Genomic DNA, 11303 nt, shown 5'->3' with positions numbered 1-11303 from the left:
TGTGCATTTCAGCCTGACATTTAGCTCTGCCCATCTGGCTCTTCCTTTTTTTCTTCCTAATTAGTATTACTCACCGATACATCTCTTGTACTCTTAACCTCCTACTATTTACTTTCCAGGGGAAACAACCTGTGACTTTTGGTAATAAATTCATGCATTAACTTTTTAAAAAATGTAGTGCTTCACATTTACTAATCACCTTCTAACTACTAGAGACACAAGAGAGAAGACATGGTTCCTACCTTGAGGGTCTCATTACAGTCTGATGGAAGTACCATGAGAAGGGCATTGATGACAGAACATAATGAACAGTTTGGTGGAGTAAGTACAACATAATGGGACTTAGGGAAGCCTTTGGCAAGTCTGGGAAGATTTCTTTTTTCTGTTAAAAAAATTTTTTTTAACATTTACCTTTTTTTTTTTTAATTTTTTTTAACGTTTATTTATTTTTGAGACAGAGAGAGAGCATGAACGGGGGAGGGTCAGAGAGAGAGGGAGACACAGAATCTGAAACAGGCTCCAGGCTCTGAGCAGTCAGCACAGAGCCCGACGCGGGGCTCGAACTCACGGACTGCGAGATCGTGACTGGAGCCAAAGTCGGACGCTCAACCGACTGAGCCACCCAGGTGGCCCTGGGAAGATTTCTTAAAGACATGATTTCTAAAGTGACATCTAAGAAAGCCTAGAGGGAGGACATAATATTCTAGGAAAATGAAACTGCCTGCCTACAGGTTTGGTGGTGGGCAGGAGAGGAGAAGGCATGTTGGGTGAATAAAAAGTAGTTCTGAAAGGCTGGAGCAGAGAGACAGGGAGAAAATGGTAGAATAATTTAGAAGAAGCCCTAAGAGGGGGATTCCGGATTTTCTTCTATTCTGTGTTGAGGATTGGGTAGGGAGAGGAGCGAGAGATGAAATCAGAGAGATAAATAGGGACTAGATTAGGAATGTCACTTGTAGACTATGGTAAGGAATTTGATCTTTATCCTGAAGATGACAGGGAATTAGGAAGGCAATTTAAAAAAACAGACCAGATCTAAGATTTAGAAGAACCTTTTTGGATGCAATGAGGAAACTCCATTACCAGCAGATGGGGCAGCAAGGAGGCTAGTTAAGGAGCTGTTACAAAATATCAGGTAGCAGACAATGGCAGCTTGGACTAGAATTCAAAACAGTTGGGATGAGGCTAAGTGGATAAATTTTATACATATGGAGGTAGAATTGAATAGACAGACAGAGTCAAGAAAGATCACCAAATTTTTGGCTTAGGCAACATGGCTGATTGCCACTTACCAACCATAGGAGATCTGAGAAAGATTTGATGCACTCTTGCTGGTTTGAAAATGGACAGGGCTACACAGTAAGGCATATGGGCAGCCTCTACAGCTGAGAGTGAGTGATGGCCAGCAAGGAAATGGGGTCCTCAGTCCCACTACTGCAAGGCATTGAATTCTGCCAACCAAATGGACAAGCCTAGAAATGGGGGTGGCATTGGAGGTGATAAATTGATAACAAGACAAGAAAGTATTACTTCCAAAGAGTAAACAGGTAAGTGGAACTAGCTACATGAGAGCCAATTTAGTGCAATTGCCAAGCAAAAAGTACTTAGGTTTTGGGATATAGGAATAAAGGAGTCTTGTGAAATAAATCGTGTGTGTGTGTGTGTGTGTGTGTGTGTGTGTGTGTGTGTGTTAAGGAACTTAGGGGTTGAGGAGTGGAAGTGGGTAGCAGGATAGTGAATGGTTTCTGAGCAAAGGAAGAAGAGGGAAAAAGATCCTGTATGTCAGTATTGAAAAGACAGTTCTGGGTTTTGGGAGGCAAAACAAGACGGTGATTTTGCAGGTGAGTCACAGAGCAGATCTTACTACAATGCTCTAGAGCTGCCTGGTGCCTGGGGTAGACTAAGCATGAGGCACACGGAACTGAGAACTGAGAGGCGGACAGGTGGGCAAGACATCGGAATGGCCTTTCCTACTCTGGTGGGCATCTTACTGACTAACCACCCCCCGTTCACACTACATCAGCCCCTAGAATTCGGGAATAATTTAGGAGAAGCCCAAAGAGAGATTCTGGAGTTTCTTCTTCTGGAATGTGGGTGAGAACCAGAATTATATTTTATCATAGAGCTATTCATTATAATTTGCGCTTATAAAGCAAAAGCAAGACAAGTCTGGCTGCCACTCCAGCAAAAAAGCCTTTAGGATACCTTTGCTTACTCTGTGTGTCACCCAAACCCAGACTGAAGACACTTGAGAATAATGTGTTTCTCTGATTCTCTTGTCATCCTGAAGTTAAATCCCTTGATTTATGTCAGACTTCAGACTGTGTCATAATTGCCAATGTGGAATGTTCATTTATGTAGTTATTTTTGGTAGGGTGTACCTACCAAAGGTGTACCTTTCTTGTAATCTGGAGCTGGAAAACATCCTGAATGCAGGCCTACATTTATTCCGGTTATATACCAGATATACACCACTCTTTTAAAAGTGGCAATTGTTTTATCATAATGGTAAATAATATTTACTTATGCATTCAACAAATAAACGTTGAGTGCTTCCTATGTACTAGGTACTGTTCTAGATGTTACAAATTTAGCAGTGAATAAAATAGACAAAATTCTCTGCTTTCATGGAGAGAGAATAAGTCAAGTAAATAAAATATATCTTATGTTAGATGATGATAAGTACTCAAGAAAAAAGTAAAGGGTGAAGAGAAAGCCTCTGGGGGTACGTTTTAGGACAGGGTGGCTGGGGAGGGCCCCTCCTGGAAAAGAAAGCTGAGAATAAATGGGAAGGAGAGGCACAGGTTGTCTTGCAGTAGGCATCTTTATCTGGCACCTTATCAACACAGTTTACTTTTAAGTATTTGAATGACAATAATACAGTAACAGGTTCTTTTTTTAAAGATTAAAAAAAAAATTTAAGTAATGTCCATACCGTCATGGGTCTTGAACTTACAACTCCGACATCAAGAGTCGCATGCTCTACCAACTGAGCCAGCTAGGCGCCCCAATACAGGAACAGGATTGGCCAAAAAGCTTTATATGTAACTTTAAAAATTTTTAGGCATTTGATTTGAGTTTATCACAGAGAGTCAGTTTGTCTCTGTCAAATTGAGAGGTGGTGCTTGCTTTATCTTAGTTCACAGAGAGAGACTCTAATCTTTAAAAAAAAATGTTTATTTATTTTGATAGTGAGAGAGAGAGAGAGAGAGAGAGAGTGAGAGAGAGAGAGAGAGAGAGAGACAGCGAGCTCACGAGCAGGGGAGGGGCAGAAAGACAGGGAGAGAGAGAATCCTGAGCAGGTTCCACTCTGTCAGCACAGAACCCCACATGGGGCTAGATCTCACGAACAGTGGGATCATGACCTGAGCTGAAATCAAGAGTTGGACACTTAACTGACTGAGCCACCCAGGCGCCTCAAGACTCTAACCTTGAGAAACAATTTTGACCTGAAATCTAACTTCTGCCACTTTTAAGAATCTCTTCCTTTGTATATTGGATACTTAATGGATAGTCTAGGAAAACCAGCTTGCCTAGAATGGAGAGCAATCTAGTGAGACAATGTTAAAACTCTGGGGAATCTTAGAGAATATTTAGTTACTCCCCACCCTGTTACAGCAGGAGAAACTGAAGGATCCTGGGCAAGGACTAATGTTTACTTTTTGGCAGATTAGATCTCCATCTTTCTGCCTTAAATTCACTGATCTCTCCATTAAACTCCATGGTCTCCTGAAGTAATGATGAGGAAAGGGGTGCCTGGGTGGCTGAGTTGGTTAAGCAGTTAAGTGTCTGTTACAGGCTCAGGTTTGTGAGTTTGTGAGTTTGAGCTCTGCTTCGGGCTCTCTGCTGTCAGCATGTAGACCACTTCAGATCCTCTGCCCCCTCCTCTCTATGCTCCTCCCTTGCTTGTGTGCGTTCTCCCTCAAAAATAAATGAATATTAAAAAGAGAATATTTTTATTACATTCCACTCAGTGCCCACCATTAAGGCTCAGCTGTGGTTTTATTTTCCTCTGAGTCGATCATTCCCGGAAGAGAATTGTGAACAGAGTTAGTGAATTCGAACACATTGCTCATGCATTCACTCCCCATTTTCTGAAATTTCTTGCTCGAGGTCAGCTTCTTGAAACCAGCCAAGGAGTAGCAAAGTCCATTCCAATTAGCTCTCTGTGCATGATATTTTCTGAGTTATCTCACTGGTAGCTTCTGATGGCCATGAAAAGAAAACAAACACAGTGACTGACAGAGGGAAAGGAATTCTGTTATTCGGATTATGAATGTGTACAGAGTGGTTTGGATGGGACCTTGGAAAATTCTGCTGATTCCTGTGGAAGTATTTATGTTTCGATGGCATGTCATTATAGATCATCTTACAAAATGTAAATTGAAAAAATACCGGTGGGTTGAAGTCAGGGATGTCATTATGTGCCCAATCTATTTCCCCCAGATGCCTTGCAGGTTTGTAACTCCTGCTTAATACAATCCAGTGTTTTTTGCTATCCATATTCTTTACTACATAGTGATATAGTTAATCACCTTTAAATCTCCACACATTTCCTTATCTGAGATGATACTTTGAAAAGCTTAAGGAGCTATATGGACATGGTGATCTGTTGAGTCCTAACAGATCTTCCCAGGGTGTATGTGACAGGCTGAGGTGAGAATGGGCCGTGGCCACAAACCAATTCATGAGCAGGTGACACCACCACCAAGCAGGACTGAAACACAAAACCAGAGTCAAAAAGAGCACACGCTCAGGGCAATGGGGATTGGAGCTCCTGTGCAGGGGTGGGGATGGAGTTGTGTGGGCAGCGTCCTGCTGCAGCAGTGCCTCTGCTAAGGCCCGCGGCCCAGCCCCTGTGGCTTGTGTGGGGCGGGCAGAGCGGGGGAGGCTTCCTCGGTTTTCAAGCCATAATGTGCTAACATCGGCTCGGAAACCTTTCCAGATTCCTTTAGGGATAGGCTCTCTCCAGTCTTTGAGCTACCAAAGCAGGCATTTGGAGTATAGACTCCAAAACGCCTAGGACAGTGCTTTGCACATACCACGATCACAAGAAGCATATATTGAGTTGAGTAGATAAGCCCTAGTTCTGATAGAGCTTTGCTCAGGGCCTGGCACACAGACGTTCATTTTCTATGAACTATTCTTACCATTACTACAAACATTTATTGAATTGAAACAATACATCAGAATTTAAATACTTGCTCTGCCAACTGGTCTTTTGGCTTGTAACAGTCATAAGAATTCAGGAATAAATTTTTACAATTAAAATGTAGTATTTTTGAGGTGCCTGGGTGACTCAGTCGGTTATCCATTCGAATCTTGATTTCAGCTCAGGTCATGATCTCAAGGTAGTGAGATCAAGTCCCGTGTTTGGCTCTGCGCTAAGCATGGAGCCTGCTTGAGTTTCTCCCTCTCCCTCTGCCCCTCCCTTCTCTCTCTCTTTTTCTCAAAAAAAAAAAAAAAAAAACCTTAAAAAATGGGGTGCCTGGTGGCTTACTTGGTTAAGCATCCAACTCTTCAGTTCAGGTCATGATCTCACAGTTCATGAGTTCAAGCCCTGCATCGGGCTTTGTCAAGACAGCGTGGATCCTGCCTGGCATTCTTCCTCTTTCTCTGTCCGGAGAAAACTGTGTTTTAACATATTCTTGTTCTCTGATAACCAATACTGAACTAAGGACCGAAGCTGGACTGATTTGAAACAAACACCTGAGACTTTAAATGTTTTGAGTCCAGGGGTGCTTGGGTGGCTCAGTCGGTTGAGTGTCCGACTTCGGCTCAGGTCATGATCTCGCGGTCTGTGAGTTTGAGCCCCGTGAACTCTGTGCTGACAGCTCAGAGCCTGGAGCCTGCTTTGGATTCTGTGTCTCCCTCTCTCTCTGCCCCTCCCCCTGCTCATGCACTGTCTCTCTCTGTCTCTCAAAAATAAATAAATGTCAAAAACAATTTAAAAAAAATTAAAAAAAAAATTTAAGGGGCTCCTGGGTGGCTCGATCAGTTAAGAATCTGACATCAGCTCAGGCCATGATCTTGCAGTTCGTAAGCTTGGGCCCCATGTTGGGCTCTGTGCTGACAGCTCAGAGCCTGGAGCCTGCTTTGGATTCTGTGTCTCCCTCTCTCTCTGCCCCTCCCCTGCTCATGCTCTGTCTCTCTCTCTCTCTCTCTCTGTCTGTGAAAAATAAATAAACATTAAAAAAAATATTTTGAGTCCACAGAGGTCATATTTGGATCACAAAATGCTTAAGAATAAAAATAATTGAAACCAACATGCATTTATCACTCAAGACCTATATAGAAAGAGCCTTGAAAAACTTAAGAATGTTTACATAAATAAGATAACGAGACTTTTTAAAGGTTAGGAGTTTCCCCATATGCATGATGTGTTAGAAACCATACTACACAAATGAGAGATGGTAAAGATAAGAGAAAGAGAACAAGGACTTAGCTGCAGCCCGATCATCCTCTTGGACACTGAATCTATGACAATATTCCTATCCATGGACTAATTCCAATAACAAAAATCTGTTCTTTCATGGTTTGGACACTAGAAACTGTGACTTTTCAAGGATTCCCGTCAACAGGGAAGGAAATGAGTTTTCACCATTTTGTTGTCTTTGCTGGTGTGACTTATGAAATGAGTTTCTTAAATATAGGAATGAATTATAATGAGTCGTACATTGGTGTGTACTACCTAAAATTTATACTTCCTTATAATTATAAATATTTTTAATGTGCTTATTCTTTCATCATAGCTAGATGTTAAATCTGATAAAGGCAGGAATTGTGTTTATTATTCTGTGCATCCCCGAATGTGTTATTATTGATGATTATTTTATAAATTTACTCTGATTTAACAATTTGATGTAACATTTAAGCCAGTTTGATTTGGTAAAAAGCAATGTCTAATGAAGGCTGGCAGTCAGCCTGTTTGGAATATTTTATTCCAATTATTAGGGCATTGCCTTTCAATGCCTTTTTTGAAAATTCTTATTTTCCTGATTAAAATCTATACTGTGCATATCATAATGAGAGTGAACGCCCCACCTAGAAGTCATCCTTGGCTCCCTCTGGAATCTCTGGTTCAGCCTACTTGCCTCCTCTCCAGCTTCTACCGTGTCCATCAGGGTGACCCAGAGGTCCTATAAGGTGTCTACCTCTGGCCCCTGGGCCTTCAGCAGCAGCTCATGCTCTGGCACACCTGGCTCCCATATCAGCTCCCCAGCCCCCCAGGTGGGCAGCAGCAGCAGCTTCAGAGGTGGCTTGAGCACCAGCATGAATGTGGTCAGGGGCTATGCAGGCGAGAGGGTCCAGGGGGCACTGTAGCTGTCTCAGGGCACCAAAGCCTGTTGAGCCCTCTTAAGCTGGAGGTGGACCCCAACATCCAAGGGTGTGCATCCAGGAGAAGGAGCAGCTCAAGACCCTCAGTAGCAAGTCGCCTCCTTTATCAACAAGCTACGCAACCTGGAGCAGCAGAATGAGATTCTGGAGACCAACTGGAGCCTTCTGCAGCAGTGGAAGACGGCTTTGAGCAACATGGATAACATATTGGAGAGCTACATCAATAGCTTCGGGTGCCAGCTGGACACATTGGCCCAGGAGAAGCTGGAACCTGCGGTGGAGCCCATCAACAGGAGGGGCTGGCGGAGGACTTCAAGAATAAGTAGGAGGAAGAGATACAGAGCACGCAGAGATGGGAAGATGCATCTTCCAAGTCAAGAAGGCTGTGGGTGAAGCTTCCATGGATGAGGCAGAGCTGGAGTCCCTCCTGGAGCTGCTGGCCGGCCTGTGCAGAGGAGAGCCGAGAGCAGCCACAGATCTCGGACACCTCTGCATTCCACTCCGTGGACAGCAGCAGCCTCCTGGACCGATGGCATCATCACCAAGGTCAAGGTCCAGTACAAGGATATTGCTAACTGTATCCGGCCGAGGCTGAGACCTTGTACTAGAAGTATGAGAGGTGCTGGCACTGGCTGAGAAGCACAGGGATGACCTCAGTTGCATAAAGACAATTTGTGAGATGAACCAGAACAATGGCCGACTCCAGGCTGAGATCGACAGCCTCAAAGGCCAGGGGGCTTCCCTGGAGGTTGCCCTTGCTGATACCGGGCAGTGTGGGGAGCTGGTCACGAAGGACGCTGACGCCAAGTGGAGGCTGCACTGCAGCGAGCCCAGTGGACCATGGCAGGACAGATGTGTGAGGGCCTGGAGCTTGGGAACATTAAGCTGGCCCTGGACATGGAGATCGCCACCACCTGCAAGCTGCTGGAGGGCGGGAGATACAGCTGGAGTCTGGAATGCACAACATGAGTAACCATACCAAGGTGGCTGCTCCGGTGGGCTGAGCTCCGCCCATTGGGGGGGCCTCAGGAACCTTGGCCACAACTACAGCCTGAGCTCCTTCCAGTCCTGCTTCTGCTGCGGCGGGGCTCCAGTACCTTCAGCCGAGTCAGCTCCTCCAGGGTTGTGGTTGTGAAGAAGGCTGAGACACGTGATGGGAAGCTGGTTTCCGAGTCATCTGATGTCCTGTCCAACTGAGTAGCCACTGTGGTTGCTCCCAGCCTCCTCGTTCCTGTGGCTGCCATAGAGCCTTTGGGGGAAGGGGCTGTGCAGGGTGGCTACAGGAACAGGAGACCCACCTGAGGCTCAGTCCCAATCCTCAGTCTACCCTTCTGGGGAGTCTACTGCCCTGGGTATTCCCTCTCGCCCTTGCCCCCAGCTAAAAGCCAATTCAAGTGTCTTTTCCCAAATAAACCCTCAGCTGGTCTGCCAACCATTCCTCCACATCCTTAAAAGTGAATGAATAAGAATAGCCATACTTGCAACACACAAATAGCAAATGTTTAGCCCAGAATAGAGAATTTCAATGAATGAATAAGAGAAAGATTAACAACCAGAGTAGAAAAAAATGGCAAAAGATGTGAGCAGTCATTTTAGGAAATGGAAACCACAAAGAAGATACCACTTTATTTTCACCAGACTAAATTTATAAACATTATCTAATTCCTGCATAGGAAGGCATTGTTTTACACGCTTTATAAGCAGTAGCTTATTTAATTCCCTCAACAGCCCTATAAAGTATGTTCTATAATTTTCTCTATCTAACAGATGAGGAAATGGAGGCACAGAGCTGTTTAATAACGTTTGCAAGGTCACACAGCATTTACAAATGTGCAATGTGGGTTTGATGCAGGGTTGGAGATTTGCAGCATATCCAGATGGCAGGTTGGGGAAGGAACCATGGAAGACTTGAGTGTGGGTTTTGTTCTTTCTTTCCTTCTTTCTTTCTTTCTTTCTTTCTTTCTTTCTTTCTTTCTTTCTTTCTTTCTTTCTTTCTTTCTTTCTTTCTCTCTCTCTCTCTCTCTCTCTCTCTCTCTCTCTCTCTCTTTCTTTCTTTCTTTCTTTCTTTCTTTCTTTCCCCTTCCCTTTCCTCCCTTCCCCTCCGCTCCCCTTTCCTTTCCTTTTCTTTTTTATGAACAGTCCTGGAAATGTGGTTCATCACTTTAATCCACATTCCACCATGAGAGGTCTTCGACATGACCTTACCTAATATCACAGCTTCCTTCTCAGGTTTGAGGGACATTTTATGGGTGACTTGGGCTTTTATGATGGAAGGGGTAAATGTGCCATCAGTGAAAAGGCTTACTTTGGAGGTCAGAAGTAGCTGTTTGCTCTGCTTTTTGGACTTCCTCAAAAGAAGAAGAGAACCTCCAAGACTACGCCAACAAACACTTGCTTACGCTGGCAGCGTGGCCTGAACCTAACTACCAATCTCCAGCCCAGATCTGGAGAAATGTGGAAATTCTCTTTCTCTCTCTACCAAATCCAAACAGGAATATAAATGCCAGGTCTTATTCCCATTGGGAAATAGCCAAAGTTATTGTGACAGTACTGTATTTTGAGCAATGTTGGCTATTTGTTTTTTGGAGCACAAAGCAAGCAATAAATCTGTCACCCTGAAAAATCAGGTTGTGACCTAGAGGAAGGAGCAAATTGTGACTTTAGGTAAAAAAGAGTGACCTACCAGGGAGGATAATTTATCATGAGAACAAAATTGCTGGTGTTCTCCTGACCGACCAGGAAGAAGGGCTGCAGTAAGCAAATTCAGGAGATGCAAGCGTCCGAATATTTTTAACTGATCAATATTTCCAGGGTTCACAAGCAGCCAAAAAACTGTCATTGTTCAGAGTAAGTACATTGCTCACCTGATTTGTAAAAGGAAAAACTGAGAGCTTTAATTATTCTCTTTTTTTAAAAAAAGACTCAACAACAGGCATTCTTTGCAAAATGAAAATAAATATTCTCCTGGGGATTCAGGTGAGCCTTCTTGATTTTTATGGGGAAGCAGGAGATAATGTTACCTGAAAATGCTTAAGGAAATTGACTATGGGGGATTAATGTCCTTCACCCACTCTTAGGTTAAAACTCTTCCTGCTGGAGAGGAAACCAAGCAAATAATATCATCTAGGGAACTACCGATAAAATAAGGCTTAGGCAAAGCTAGAGTTTACTTAAGACAATAACACTGTCTTTCCACTTACGTTGGGTACCTTCCATTTGCCCCTTCAGGTTACCCTACCTGCTACTCCACGTTGCACCATGCCGGAGAGACTGCTTCAGAGGGCTCTCTGCCCTGGGCTGTTGGTTGGGTTCAGTCAATGGGCGGCACCTGCTGGAGAGTAGAGGGAAGAGAAGGCTGGGGTATTACTTGCCTATCCTCCTCCCTACAGGATGGCTTCAGACTGGCTGTGTCCCTCTTCTGAAAGTCACAGCTTCTGTAAGGTGACGTTTTCTGCATAGCCCTTTCTGTCTCTAGATTCCAGTAACCTCTTCCTTCTCTTGACACTTCTGTTCCAGGAGTGGTAAATGCTCCCCACTAATACTACCTCAGGGTATGTACTGTACTATTTTTGTGGTTTTCGTGTACCCTGCCCACACCTTTGTATATTAAGCTTTCCTAAATTACAGTGTGCTGTTTCCTGGTTGGTCTTTGACCAATACACCACTTGACTAGCACTTTCCATAGACCTGAATATCATCATGGCTCCAGGGAGCTCTGGACAACTAAGGCACTTCACCAGGCCTTAAACAGGGATGGCAAATGATATCAGTCATTGGACGAAGAATGTTAAGTTTACATTGTGTGGCTCAATACTGGTAGCAACTATGATACACCCAAGCTTTGTATACTATGAAACTGCGATTTCATCTCTGGACTTTGCTGACAAGTACACAGATATGACAAATCCAGCTTTGTGTCATGATCACTTCTCAATAAATTTGAAGGCTAGAGAAAGCATTCAGTTTCT

The 11303-nt window shown here is 43.9% G+C and overlaps 1 pseudogene; it reads left to right on the top strand.

Moving 5' to 3' along the window:
• Positions 1-1903: 1903 nt before the first annotated feature.
• On the top strand, positions 1904-8532 carry LOC131495553 (keratin, type II cytoskeletal 8-like; annotated as a pseudogene).
• The last annotated feature ends 2771 nt before the right edge of the window (positions 8533-11303 follow it).

The sequence above is a fragment of the Neofelis nebulosa genome, chromosome 15 (assembly GCF_028018385.1).
Source record: "Neofelis nebulosa isolate mNeoNeb1 chromosome 15, mNeoNeb1.pri, whole genome shotgun sequence".
NCBI lineage: Eukaryota > Metazoa > Chordata > Mammalia > Carnivora > Felidae > Neofelis > Neofelis nebulosa.
This window is presented reverse-complemented; position numbering and strand designations above follow the sequence as displayed.